The sequence below is a fragment of the Mobula birostris genome, chromosome 8, assembly GCF_030028105.1.
Source record: "Mobula birostris isolate sMobBir1 chromosome 8, sMobBir1.hap1, whole genome shotgun sequence".
NCBI lineage: Eukaryota > Metazoa > Chordata > Chondrichthyes > Myliobatiformes > Myliobatidae > Mobula > Mobula birostris.
The window spans coordinates 51,165,802-51,181,109 of NC_092377.1; the positions used below are offsets into that span (position 1 = coordinate 51,165,802).

At 42.2% G+C, this 15,308-nt stretch overlaps 1 long non-coding RNA gene across 1 annotated transcript in view; it reads left to right on the plus strand.

The window, feature by feature from the left end:
• The window catches only part of LOC140202195 (uncharacterized), a 132,250-nt gene that overhangs the window by 76,052 nt on the left and 40,890 nt on the right, over positions 1 to 15,308 (plus strand). The window contains exon 2 of the long non-coding RNA XR_011887031.1: positions 12,538 to 12,700. This is a non-coding gene — a long non-coding RNA (uncharacterized lncRNA). The remainder of the gene's footprint in view (positions 1 to 12,537; positions 12,701 to 15,308) is intronic.

The window sequence follows — 15,308 nt, forward strand, 5'->3', positions numbered from 1 at the left end:
TAGTGATTGTGCACTGGCCAGCATAGCCTGCACTCTGTTCTTTTTATGGAGATTTTGCTAAAGGGGCAAGGTGCTGAAATTTCTTGTCGCAGATAATGCAAAATACATATACAACTAGGTGCAGCACTCCTGAGCAAAGCAACCATCTTTTGTACCTGCAATACCTAAATATGTCACTTCACACGACTGATTTGTGGGCTTCACCATTTTAAAATGGACAGTTTGCCTGTAAATACTGTAACTGGTCTTCTGGCATAATGCTGCGTTATATTTAAAAGAAAGGTGCATGGGGGATAATGGATCTAGGCTGCTGATTTCAGAGGCTTGCTTGAGAAGAAATTTAAAAAAAAAGAGCATTTGCGGGGCTTGGTGCATTAGCGGCAGACCAGTCAATTCAAAGAGAGAGAGATTTGCACAGGTCGGGGAAGAGTTTAAGAAAAGGAATATTTCAAAGGGCTCGGCGCTTTAGCGGTGGACCAATCAATTAGAAGAGAGAGTGAGTTTCGCACAGGTCGGGGAGAAGTGCGCAGATGCAGTAGCTCATCATCACGCGAGGACATTGAGAAAGCTCCAAAATAAAAGAGAGACGCTGTCTAGTGGGGCGGTCATCAGAGTAGTGTAAGTCAGAGTAGTAGGGATTTGGCTCATTGGGGCTTCGGTGAGTTCAGGCCTAGGTGAGGTAGGTTACTTCCTCCCCCCCCCAAAAAAAATAGTGGGTATGACTACAATGCCAATTTTCTGTTCTGAGTGTCAGATGTGGGATGTCCGGGAGACTTTCCAGCCTCCCTGATGGCCAAGTCTGTGCCAGGTGCATCAAGCTGCAGCTCTTTAGAGACTGAGTTAGGGAAATGAAGCTGCAGCTCGATACCTTCGGCTTGTTAGGGAGAGTGAGGAGGTGATAGACAGGAACTATAGGCAGGTAGTCACTCCGGGGCTACAGAAGACAGATAAGTGGGTGACCATCAGCAGAGGGAAGGGAGGGCATCAGGCAGTGGAGAGCACCCTTGGGGCTGTCCCCCTTAACAATAAGTACTCCATTTTGAGCGCTGTTGGGGGGGGGGGGATGATCTAGCTGGGGGAAGAAACATTGTCCATGCCTCTGGCACTGAGTCTGGCCTTGTGGCGCAGAAAGGTAGGGAACAGGAGAGGATGGGCTCCTTATTTTAGAAAGGGAATACTGACATTAGAAAGTGTTCAGAGAAGACTCATGAGAATAATAGCAGGAATAAAAGGATTACCATATTAAGATAGTCTGGCAGCTCTTGTGCTGTATTCCCTGGAGTTCAGGGGAATGAGGGGGGATCTCATAGAAACATTCCGAATGTTAAAAGACCTGAACAGATTAGATATGGCAAAGTTATTTCCCATGGTAGGGGAGTCTAGGACAAGAAAGCACGACTTCAGGATTGAAGGACATCCATTTGGAACATGGATGTGGAGACATTACTTTAGTCAGTTGGTAAATCTGTGGAATTTGTTGCCATGAATGACTGTGGAGGCCAAGTCATTGGCTGCATTTAAGACAGGGTTGTACACACGAATAACTTCCCACCGGTCACACCCTTTTCACACTGCGAGAACCACTGATCGATCCGCCTGATCAATCCTCCAAAACCCACCTTTTCTGTGGGCACAACAAAGCTCATTCAGTGTCCAAAACCATGTGTCTGTCGGTCTATTAGCTGACCTTTTATTTATCTCACTGTGCTGAACACCAGCTGTCCATTAAGCAGCTCCTCCCTTCTCTCTGTAAGAACACAGAAGCTGACAGTGTCCTTGCAAAGTGTAAACATGCTGTAGAGAAACCATAACACCATCTCCAAGCAATCTTTGCCTCTCTCTCTCTTAATAACAAGGTGTCTGTGTTAAATCCCCCTCCCTCTCCCCCCTCCCTCTCCCCCCTCCCTCTCCCCCCTCCCTCTCCCCCCTCCCTCTCCATAGGGATACTTCAGGATCCCGTCACACTATCTTAACACAAGGAGTATCATAAACAAGGTGGAAGAACTTGGAGCGTGGATCAGTACATGGAACTATGATGTTGTGGTCATTACAGAGACTTGGGAGATCAGGAGCAGGAATGGCTGCTGTGTGTGCCAGGCTTTAGGTGTTTCAAAATGAACAGAGGGGGAGGCAAAAGAGGTGCAGGCATGGCATTGCTAATTAAGGACAGTGTCACGGTTGCAGAAAAGGAGAAAGTCATGGAAGGATGGTCTACTGAGTCAGTGTGGGTGAAGGTCAGAAACAGGAAAGGAGCAACAACTTTACTGGGTGTTTTTTTTATAGACCCCCCACCCCAATAGTAATGGGGATATCGAGGAGCAGATAGGGAAGCAGATTCTGGAACACAGCAATAATAATAGGGTTATTGTGATGGGGGATTTTAACTTTCGTAATATTGATTGGCATCTCCTTAGTGGAAGTGGTTTAGCTTGGGTGGAGTTTGTTAGGTGTGTTCAGGAAGGATTCCTAACACAACATGTAGATAAACCAATGAGAGGAGAGGCTGTACTAGACAAGAATTGGGAATTAATGCTGGAAGAGCATCTTGGAGGTAGTGACCACAACTCGATCTCCTTCACCATAGTGCTGGAGAGGGATAGGAGCAGATAATTGGGAAAACATCTAATTGGGGTAGGGGAAATATGCTATTAGCAGGAACTTGGGAGCATAAATTGGGAGCAGATGTTCTTAGGGAAATGCACAGCAGAAATGTGGCAAATGTTCAGGGAACATTGCATGGAGTTTTGCATAGGTTTGTTCCATTGAGGCAGGGAAACAATGGTAGGGTTAAAGAACCATGATGTACAAAGGATGTAGAAAATCTAGTTAAGAAAAAAGAAAAGCTTAGGAAAGGTTCAAGAAACTAGGTACTGTTAGAGCTCTAGAAAATTACAAGGTTGCTAGGAAGGAGCTTGAGAATGGAATTAGGAGAGCCAGAAGGGGCCATGAGAAGGCCTTGGTGAGTGGGATTAAGGAAAACTCCAAGGCATTCTACAAGTATGTGAAGAGCAAGAGGATAAGCAATCAGGTGTGATAGTGGAAACATGTGCATGGAGTTGGAGGAGGAAGCGGAGGTACTTAATGAATACTTTGCATCATTATTCACCAGGGAAAAAGATCTTGGCAATTGTGGTGATGACTTACAGCGGACTGAAACTCTTGGGCATATAGACATTAAGAAAGAGGATGGGCTGGAGCTTTTGAAAAGCATAAAGTTAGATAAATCACCAGGACCGGATGAGATATACCCAAGACTACTGTGGGAAGTGAGGGAGGAAATTGCTGAGCATCCTGCGATGATCTTTGCATCATCAGTAGGGATGGGAGAAGTCCCAGAGGATTGGCAGATTGCAAATGTTGTTCCTTTGTCCAAGAAAGCGACTAGAGATACCCGAGGAAATTATAGACCAGTGAGTCTGACTTCAGTGGTGGGCAAGTTGCTGAAGATCCTGAGAGGCAGGATTTATGAGCATTTGGAGAGAAATAATCTGAGTAGGGATAGTCAGTATGGCTTTGTCAAGGGAAGGTTGTGCCTTATGAGACTGATTGAATTATTTGAGCATGTAACAAAACACATTGAAGGTAGAACAGTGGATGTGGTGTATATAGATTTCAGGAAGACATTTGATAAGGTTCCCCATACAAGTCTCCTTCAGAAAGTAAGGAGGCATGGGATCCAAGGAGACCTTGCTTTATGGATCCAGAAGTGGCTTACACGCAGAAGGCAAAAGGTGGTTGTAGATGGGTCATATTCTGCGTGGAGGTCGGTGACCAGTAGTGTGCCTCAGGGGTCTGTTCTGGGACACTTTCTCTTCATGATTTTTATAAATGACCTGGATGAGGAAGTGGAGGGATGGGTTAGTAAATTTGCAGATGACACAAAGGTTGGGGGTGTTGTGGATAGTGTGTAGGGCTGTCAGAGGTAAAAGCAGAACATTGATAGGATGCAAAACTGGGCTGAGAAGTGGCAGTTCATTTCAAATTCTGCCAGTTCAAATATGGCAGAATATAGTATTAATGGTCAGACTCTTGGCAGTGTGGAGGAATAGAGGGATCTTGGGGTCCGAGTCCATAGGACGCTCAACGCAGCTGCACAGGTTGACTCTGTGGTTAAGAACGCATACGGTGCATTGGCCTTCGTCAAGCATGGGATTGAGTTGAAGAGCCGAGAAGTAATATTACAGCTTTATAAACCTTGGTCAGACCTCACTTAGAGTATTGTGATCAGTTCTGGTCACCTCACTGCAGGAACAATGTGGAAACTATAGAAAGGGTACAGAGGAGCTTTACAAGGATGTTGCCTGGATTGGGGCGCATTACCTACGAGAATAGGTTGAGTGAACTTGGCCTTTTCTCCTTGGAGTGATGGACTGATAGAGGTGTATAAGATGATGAGAGGCTTTGATCGTGTGGATAGTCAGAGGCTTCTTCACAGGGCTGAAATGGCTAGCACGAGAGGGTACAGTTTTAAGGTGCTTGAAAGTAAGTACAGAGGAGATGACAGGGGTAAGTTTTTATGCAGGGATTGGTGATTGCGTGGAATGGGCTGCCAGCGATGGTGGTGGAGGCTGATATGATAGGGTCTTTTAAGAGGCTCCTAGATAGGTGCAGGGAGCTTAGAAAAATAGAGGGCTATGGGTAACCCTAGATAATTTCTACAATAAGTACATGTTCGGCACAGCATTATGGGTCTAAGGTCTTGTATTGTGCTCTATGTTTTCTATGTTTCTATTCCAAACATGCTACGCTGAACTCTGGTTGAGCCAAAGAATATTCAAGAAAAGAAGTAGGGGGAAAATCTGAGGTTAGTCATTCCTACCCATCATCACCTATAATTACTCCCCCTGGATGTACATCAAAGGTGAGCTTATTTGCTTGCCTTGGCTTCACAAGATTGGAAGCATGAAAATGCCATCCAGTTTGATAAAGTGAAGTTATCATCCCATCTTCATACTACTCGATCCATCTGAACACTGAACACCTGGGGGAAAATTACAACATCAGCCGGCTTTCAAACTGCATGTGTAACAAGTAAGTAATAAACAGAAAAAGGATCAGGTGATCAGTGATAAGCAATTTGCTTGCTAAATTGAACTCTTTTATCACCTTTCATAAAAAAGAAATCGAACCTGCATCCTCCAATTCCACTGGCAGCTCGTTCCACACTCTCACTGCTCTCTGAGTGAAAAATTTCCCCATTATGTTCGCTTAAACATTTCAACAAAAATATATATAATATTAACCTCTTCTTACTACACAGGTCCTCAAGTCATAGAGTCATACAGTCATAAAGAAGTACAGCCTCTGAAACAGGCCTTTTGGCTCATCTAGTCCATGCCGAAAACATTTAAACTGCCTGCTCCCATTGACTTACACCAGACCACAGCCTTCCATACCTCTACTTTCCATGTGCCTATCCAAGCTTTGCTTAAACATTGAAATCAAGTGTAATGCTCAGGTCTATCGGCTCGTGTTTATCTAGGGGAAACCCCGTCCGCCCACCCAACCGTGTCTCATGGTTGTGTCGTTGCTGTGTAATGCCACCTGGTACAAACTCACACATCAAATATCAGACAGCACACAATGTATGATTTACAGATTACACTTTATAAATCTTACTGGAACTATGTAATTAATAGAGATACAATATAAAAGGAAAGTAAAAGGCATCAAACTTATCAGAGTTCAAGAACTTTGTGCACAATCGTTGGAGCTCAATTAACGGTGTCCTCATTCCACCAGGCTAGTCTCCTCCGACCCCCTTGACTTGCCGCTCGGGACCAACCACGGTGGTCGACCAGAGCGCGTCCAGCACGTCCAGCACGTCCTTCTTCTTCGGGTCTCCTCCCAAAAAGCCCACCAAACCACACGGTTCCCAGCCATATGAGACAGAATATCACCCACAAAAAGAATAACGTGGACAGCCATTGGTTCGTTCTCTCTCTTATCAATAATATAACCCAAACAAGCAGAGAGAGAGAACTCCTTACATCGCAGTTATTATTACAGAAAAGCCATTTTATAGTCGTCGCAGTAACATAAAAGAAGAAACCCCTTACACAAGCTTGCCTGCACCACTTGTGCTGGCAGCTCATTCCACACTCTCACAACTGTCTGAGTGAAGAAGATTTCCCTCATGTTCCCCTTAAACTTTTCACCTTTTACCTTTAACTTATGAGCTCTGGTTGAAGTCCCACCCAACTTCAGTGGAAAAAGCCTGCTTGCATTTACCCTATCTTTGACTCTCATAATTTTGTATATCTCTATCAGATCTCCTCTCAATCTTCTATATTCCAAGGAGTACAGTCCTAATCTACTCAATCTTTCCTCATAACTCAGGTCCTCCAGACTTGACAACATACTTATAAATTTTCTCTATACTCGTTCAATCTTATTTACATCTTTCCTGTGACCAAAACTGCACACAATACTCCAAATTAGGCCTCACCAATGTCATGTACAACTTCAACATAACATTCCTCCTCTCGTACTCAGTACATTGATTTATGAAGGCCAATGTGCCAAAAGCTTTCTTTACGAACCTATTTACCTGTGACGTCACTTTCAATGAATTATGGACCCGTATTCTTAGAGCCTCTGTTCTACCACACTCCTCAGTGCCCAACAGTTCACTGTGTAAGTTATATTGTGGCTTGTCCTCCCAAAGTGCAACACCTCTCACTTGTCTGCATTAAATTCCAGCTACCATTTTTCTTGCTGGTCCAGACCTGCTGCAAGCTTTGATACATCCCTAATTTTGATGTTATCTGTAAATGTGTGGATCCAGTTAACCACACTATTATTCAGATCATTGATATAGATGGACACAGTACCGAGTCCTGTGGCAAACCACTTGTCACAGGCCTCCAGCCAGAGAGGCAACCATCTACTTTCACTCTCTGGCTTCTCCCACAAAGCAAATGTCTAATCCAATTTACTACCTGTTCTTGAATGTCAAACATCTGAACCTTCTTGACCAACTTCCCTTGTGAGATTTTGTCAAATGTTTTGCTGAAGTCCATGTAGACAATATCCACTGCCTTGCCTTTATCAACCTCCCCGGTAACTTCCTTGAAAAACTCTAAGATTGGCTAGACATGACTGCCATGCATGAAACTATGCTGACTATCCTTAATCAGTCTAAGTTTATGCAAATACTTATATATCTGGTCCCTTAAAATACCTTCCAATAATTTTCCCACTACTGATGTCAGGCTCACTGGCCTATAATTTTCCATTATTTATTTATTTATCTATTTATCAATTAATTAATTAATTAGGGAGCCTTTCTCAAACAGTGGAATAACATTGGCTTTCCTCCGATCCTCTGGTACCTCACCTGTCACTAATGATAATTTAAATATCTCTGCTAGGGCCCTAGCAATTTCTGCATTTGTCTCTAGAAGGGCCCAAGGGAACACTTTGTCAGGGCCTGGGAACTTACCCGCCCCAACTTGCTTCAAGACAGCAAATATCTCCCCCTCTGTAATCTGTACAGGACCCATGAAGTTGATGCCACTTTGACTAACTTCCATAGACTCTGTGTCCATCTCCTGAGTAAATACAGATGCAAAAAATTGTATTTAAGATCTCCCCAATCTGTTTTGGCAATCCGTACATAGATTACCATTCTGATCTTCTAGAGGACCAATTTTGTCCCTTACAATCCTTTTGCTCTTAACCCATCTGTAGAACCCCTTGGGATTCTCCTTCCCCTTATTTGCTACACCAACTTCATGTCATTTTTTTAGCTTTCCTGATTTCGCTCTTTAGCATTTCTTATACTCCATAATCATCTCATTTGTTCCTACCTGTTTATACCTGCTTTGTACCTTTTTTTTTCTTAACCATGGCCTCAATATCTCTTGAAAACCAAGTTTCTCTACAACTGTTTTTTTTTTTACCTTTTATTCTGACAGGCACATTGCAAGCTTTGTACTCTCAAAATTTCATTTTTGAAGGGCTCCCACTTACCAAGTACATCTTTCCCAGGAAACTGTCAGAAGTCTTTTTAGAAGTTAAATACTATACTTAGAGTTTTGTCTCCTTTTGTCACATCCTTAAATAAGATAATAATTAAATATTAGCTTTATGTAATGCCCTGGTTAAGATTTTCACTGCTGTGAGGTACTTTATATGAGTAGTTTTCTGTAAAAGCAGTTTGCCCTGCTGGAAAGTATGTTTTGGTTTTGGCTAAGATAAGGACCCATGTTGTACAATCTAGGCATGTGAGTTGGCCAATCAGGATTGTGTGGAAGAGTTTTCTAAAGACAATAGTCTGGTTAGGGGGATTTTGGTGGGAGCAGGGAAGATCTGCGGAATATCGTTGGAAGGAGAGACCCGTTGCGTGAAGTGCTTCGTGCAGATGAATGACTCCAAGGAGGAAGGGCCAATATTCCTGAGAGAGCCAGTTTGTTCACGTTGGACTTTGAGGGAAATTCAGAATGTGATGTGTGCTTTCATGCGTGCTATGGGTCTAGCACCTGAGTAAAAGGTGACTCCAGTATGAGCTCCAACATTCTTGTGCATATTGGACTGGTTTAACTGTAATGGGCCCTTTTATTTTCTTATTCTTTACTTTTTCCTATTAACTGTTTGATAAAGCTGAAATTAGTAAATAAACTTCCTTTATAATTTTATGATCAGGTATATGATCTGTTATTTCTTGCCGACCAACCGTTCTGTATAGGCAGTACTTGCACAGAATTGGCTCAAATTGCGGTTTCTTTAATCAGAACATCACAATGTTCCTGTTTGGTTGAACCTTAAGTCATACTGACCCTAGGTGTATATTGTTTCGAAAGGTGACCCTCTCACTTCTGAGTCCTGTGGTTGTTAGCAGAGCTAGCTGGTGAGAGGGTTGCCTTTTATTTGTCACATGTACTTTAAAACATTGAAAATATACAAGTTGCATTCATGATTAACACATTGTGCTGGTAGCAGCCCGCAAGTGTCACCTTGCTTCCAGTGGCAGCAGGGCATTCCTACAATTTACTAACCTTAACCTGTATGTCGCTGGAAAGAGGGGGGTAAATGCAGCACCTGGAGGAAACCCTTGTAGTCACATAGAGAACGTACAAACTCCCTACAGACAGCAGAGGAAATTGAACCCGATCATTCAATCAATCACAGGCACTGCAAAGCCTCAGACTAACTGCTCGGCTAAGCATGATTTCATTTCATAAAAGCATGCTGATGAGGTTTAATTTTATTCAGAGTTCTTTACTGGATATTTTCTCTTCAATTATTGGCTTGAGTATCTTGCCAAACAAAAGCCTTTTGAGGACCTGCAACATAGTATGTATGTTACAAATTGCAGACTAAACTGCAAACCAATGGGCAATTACTATAAGTTGTAGGTTGTGCACTGAATAATTGCATCATTAGACTTTCTGAAATTCCTGATTTACAATGCACTTGGATCTGGATAGATCGGCTTTTACACAGATGCGTGAAATATATTGTTTATATGTGAGAATTTTCACTGAAATATCTGTAAACTTGCAAAACTTAATGTGACTTAAATGCTTCCTTTTACTATTCCTCCAAAATGGACACCTGCGAACAGTTTTCCTGTTGAAAAGTGCTGATTTTTTTTTTAATAACCTCATTGTCAATGCACCATGTTTATTGTACAAGGTTGTTCTGTTAAGTTGTATAGTTTTGTAGCCCACACACACTATGCATGTTTATAGAACTGATTAACAGCCATGGCTTACATTTGCAAATGATGATTTATGTTTGAAAGTAGATTAGACCATCGCCCATTATTCATTCCCTATTAGTTTATCAAACAGAAACATTATTTCAAATATGTTAAACTTTTCCATCCTTGTAAATGTAAAATGGCAGTTTTAGTTAGTTCCCTGTAATTCAAGGTCATTAATAACATGACTAACTATGTTTATGTTTGTTAAGTGTTGCCATATCATATCTAGCCAGTATCCAAAAGTCCACCAGTTTCAGCAGCAGTACTCAGATGTTTTAATGCATTGAGGTCATGCACTTTGATTTTTAAATCATAGCTAATTTTAGCGTCCCATGCCATCCAACACTTGTGTTCTGAGCTAGAAAACATCTGAACAAATGGTAGCATGAAGGAATTGCTGAGCAAGAACATTAGACTAGGATTATTTTAACTTTGTGCATTAATCTAATATGAATGGCACAAGTCAATAGCTCACTTTTGCTCTCTTCCAATATTAAAATAAGTACTGATTTGTCATATGTTCAAATTCAAACGTCAGTAAGTGGAAGACCGAAAGACATTGATGTGCTTCTTTCTCCCTTTTCCAGTGGCAATCTGCTTTCTTTGAGATTCACATCACCTACATCTTTTGGAGTTGAGTTTGACATCTCTCCCATTGATTAATGGAGCTATAGTTGTAATACAGGTTATAAATTAATCCTTGTGAGATATTGCAATGTACATATATGTAACCGGGTGACTGTTGGATCTTATTCAGCATCGTTAAAAGTGTACTTAGGCATCCATCCGGGTAATGCTAGAATAGTTGTCTGTGCCTTTAAGGGAGACAGTGATGTCATTACGCACGCGCGGGATAGTGGGGAGACCATTTTGCTTTCTGCTGAAGACGTGGTAAGGCATTGGGATTGGGTTTTTTCCCGAAGCTTGCTGGGCATGGTGAGGAAAGATTTTCTCGAGTAAGTGACTCAACGCTGGATTGCATGGCTTGGGCAAACTTCCCTACCATTCAAGTAGGATTGCCGCTACCGTATTTGTGCCGTATTAGTTCTGGTATTTTTATACTGCAAATGCAATTCTGTCCATACACAAGGGTGTGGATCGAAAGTTAAACTGAGATTGTAACAGCAAGAACTGGTTGTAAATTTGTTCGTTTTGTTTCATGACCCTCTTCTGGCACTTAAACATCGAAAACCGATAAAGGAATTAAAACCCAAAAAAGTCTTTGTTGTCCTGAGCGTGTACTTTCCCCCAGGCTACATATATAGGAACCTATTCATATTTTTTCCATTCCAAAGAAGACTGGGTTAAAGTCCAGGTTCAGAAACACTTATTATCCTTCACTCATTAGGCCCTTGAACAAAAGTGGATAACTTCAGTCAATACTGAACTGATTCCACAACCTACGGACTCACTTTCAAGGACTCTAAAACTCATGTTCTCAGTATTATTTATTTATTTGTTTATTATTGTTATTATTATTTTCTGTATTTGCAGAGTTTTCTTTCAGAAGAAGAAAGGAGAAAATCACCTTTAAAGTTTGCTGTAACATTTAATTGCTTAAAAATATTCTGCTTTGACCTTTTTTAAATTTTCATTTATTTTTCCAGTGGCCTTATATAAATCTTTGTTAATTTGCTTCCAAAATGGAGACCGTTGCTTTAAGGTTATGGCCAAATGTGAAAGAAAAGAAGCACAAAAATGAATTATCAGAAAAAATGGAAAATGTTATTTTTAAAAGATAGACCTAATTGATGCATTGAAAACTGTAAACAAATGGGAATGCAAGCCAACATAAGAAACACCTCAAACTGTTTTAATGTCTGCACAATAGTGGTTGTCCACTGTTGATTGCAGAACCATTCCATCCAGTTTCACAGTAAAACACACATTTGCTTCTGATGGTGACTGCTCATTATGGTGTAGCAATCCAATTAAAGCAAGTGCATCAGGCTCAGTAAATGATAAATTTGCTGAAGTGGGTCCTAAAATAGATTTTATACCCTTCATTTCCATACATGAGATGACTATTGCTTATTCAAAATGATAATTTGTTCAGATGTTGTTGAAATTTTACATACTTCTATGAGCCATTTTCCTGTTAAAGTCATAAAAAATAGTAATAGTTTTAGAGTGATAGAAGGATACAACACAGAAATGGGTTCTTAGCCCCTTGGGTCTGTCCTGACAATCAACAACCCATTTCCACTAATCCTATACTAATGCTGGTTTCTTAAGGTTTTCATAGCTGGGGGGTGGGGGGGGGGGCGGTGGCATTGGGATAAGCTGCCACTACCTGGTAAATGCTCCCAATGGCGTACATCTCAAATAGCCTTTGACAAGCAAGTCCAGTTCCTGGCCTTCACGTATGGTTTAGCTACTAAGCCCAGTGGGAGAAGGGGCAAAGGAAGGTTATTAGCACCTTAAAACCAGTTGTTTTGGGTGGGTGGGGCTTGTCAGCCACGGTTGGCAGATCATCTTGGAGAAGGAAAGTGACCTCAAACTTCTGTTGCCTTGTGGCTATACCGACTCATGGGAAAGGTTTTGAGAGTAAACTCTGAGGAAAAATCAGGAGCTGGAGTCCCTAAGGCTATCTTAGGTTGAGTTTAATGCTGACTAGCTACTGCTGGTGCCAAACTGTATTGGTCCCTGCTGTTCCTTTGGATTCATCAGCTGTCTGGCGAGGGGGAGCCTGCTGCATGGGTAACAGCTTGCTTCATATATCGTACTACCCTGGCTTGCACATCATGTAAATGGCTAGGACACAATACCCATGGGCAACCCCATCTAATGGAGGGCCTCATACTTATGCTACTTTTTGTCCTCCTCAGATTCTTAACTCCCTTGGACTTCATCCCTCACCAACACACTGGACACAATCTACAGTTGCCAATCTACCAGCCCCATTGTCTCTCAGATGTCATTGAACAAGGCCCCCAAGAAGACGCTCATGTGAACAAAGGAACAACATGAAAACTCCACATAGACATAAAGGTCAGGATTTGAATCTAGGTTACTGGCACTGTAAGGCTATGGCTCGATTAGCTGTGCTGCTGTGGATGATTCTGGGAATATCCAGAAGAACTGGCAGTGCTAATCTACAAAGATTAGATTAGATTCAACTTTATTGCCATTGTGCTGAGTACAGATACAAAGCCAATGAAATGCAGTTAGTATCTGACCAGAAATGCAAAGAATAGTGTTATTTACAAAATAACTGCAAATAAAAAGTAAGTGCTACAGCACACAAATATAAAAGTACTGAGACAGTACAATATGGGTGCAATACTGCTTAGTGCTGTCATGTGAGGTTCAGGTTCACAGCCTCACAGCCTCAGAGAAGAAGCTCTTTCTGTGTCTGCTGATGTGGAAGTGGAGACTCCTGTAGCACCTACTGGATGAGAGGAGATTAAAAAGTCCATGGTTAGGGTGAGATGCATCCTTGATAATGTTTTTCACCCTGCCCAGGCAGTGTTTATGGTAGATATTCTCAATGGTGAGCAATTGGGTGCTGATAATCCGCTGGGCAGTTTTCACCACACGCTGGAGTGCTTTGCGGCCTGATATAGGACAATTGCCAAACCACACTGAGATGCAGTTCGTGAGTATTCTCTCAATGGTACAGTGGTAAAAGTCCGTCAGTATCCTGAGCTTTCTTGATGCTCCGCAGGAAATAAAGGCGCTGTTGCACCTTTTGACCAGGATGGAGGAGTTCAAGGACCAGGTGAGATCCTTGGAAATGTGGACACCAAGGAATTTGAAGCTTGATACGTGCTCCACTATAGCTCCGTTGTTGGAGGTGGAGACATGAGGGTGGCTCCTAGCATGCCTGAAGTCCACAATGATCTCCTTGGTCTTCTGGGTGTTAAGGGCCAGGTTGTTGTCGGCACACCACACAGCCAGGTGCTGGATCTCATCCCTGTAGGCTGTCTCGTCATCCCATCTGATCAGGCCAACCACCGTGGTGTCTCCTGCGAACTTGATTTTGGGCAGTCATAGGTGAAAAGGGAGTACAGAAGAGAGCTCATCACACAGCCTTGAGGTACGCCAGTGTTCAGGGTGAGAGTGGAGGAGGAGAGGTTGTTTAACTGAACTGATTGCAGTCTGTTAGTCAGAAAATCCAAGGTCCAATTGTAGAGGGATGAGCTGATACTAAGTTGGTGAAGCTTGGTGATCACCTTGGAGGGGATCACAATATTGAATGCTGAACTAAAGTCAATGAACAGCATTCTGACGTAAGAGTTGGGACTGTCCAGGTGGGTCAGGGCAGAGTGAAGTGCCGTGGAGATGGCATCCTCTGTTGACCTGTTGGTGCAATAGGCAAATTGATGGGGGTCCAAGGTAGTGGGCAGACAGGATTTCAGATGTGGTAGAACCATTCTCTTAAGGTACTTTGCAATGATGGGGGTGAGAAGTCATTCAGGTCCGTGGCAATGGAATGGTCCCCAATACACAAGCTCATGTGCCTATATAGTTATCCTTATGAGTTGGTTTATTTTCATATATAGAATTAATGCAAAGGTTCTGTCCAAGCTATATTGCTATGCACATTAATAGTGCTGTTTTGTTGTAGAGTTCACACAGTTAAGCCTTTTAGTTTTGCAGATTTAACAGGCTTCAAAATAATAGCAAATAGCAGAAAAAAAAGTAAAGGACCCAACACAATGCAGAACAGCGATGAGAGCATTTATTAATACAGATTCATAAGACCATAAGACAGGAGCAGATATAGGCCATTTGGCCTATTATCTGCTCCATCCCTCCATCATATGGTGATCCACGTCTTAGAATCATATAGGGAATTTTATTTTCAGTTCCGCCTTTGAATAGATTGGTTCACTGTCCCCCCATTTTAAATATTGACATAATATACCTCTACAGCCTCCAAGAGGACCACAACATTATCATGGATTAGAGACTTGTGTGTCTCAATGGCCTGGAGAGTTATGTTGGCTGGAGTCGGGGTTTTATCCTTTGGTTATTGGTAGGGTCACCCATGCCAAATGGGACAAAGGGTAGAGGCCAGATTAACAGTGGTCCACCAGTCCTTCATGATCAGAGGTTCAGCCTGACTGGTCAAACTGCAATGAAGAATTCTTCTACATCTGAGTGTGACGATATTCCCAATCTCCACCTGGGACCTGTGTGACTGACAGTAAATCGAGAGGAAGCTATTGACACGATGAAGGAGTCCATGAATGCCGACAGAGATGGAGGATCTTCATTGTTGCCCTAAATGTCAGCAGTGCAATGGGCAAAGGAAGATGCTTCTACAGGAAAAATTGGATCATAGTAGACAGTTATCATTATGGAGAAAACCACCCCTGATCCACAGTATGTTCTTATTTAAACTTTGTAAATGGAGGCCATTCAGCCTATCAGGTTCATGCCAGTTTACAGCAATGCATTTGTACGTCTGTTCTATTCCCCTATAGCCCACAACCTATTCTCCCTCATGTGCCTATCAACTGTCCTTTGGTTTGTGTATCACTTACCCACACAAAGGATAATGTCCAATAATCAGTTACACATGTTTTTGGGATGTGGGTGGAAAGCAGAGCACCTAATAGAAATCTACATAATCAAAGAGATTATATAGACA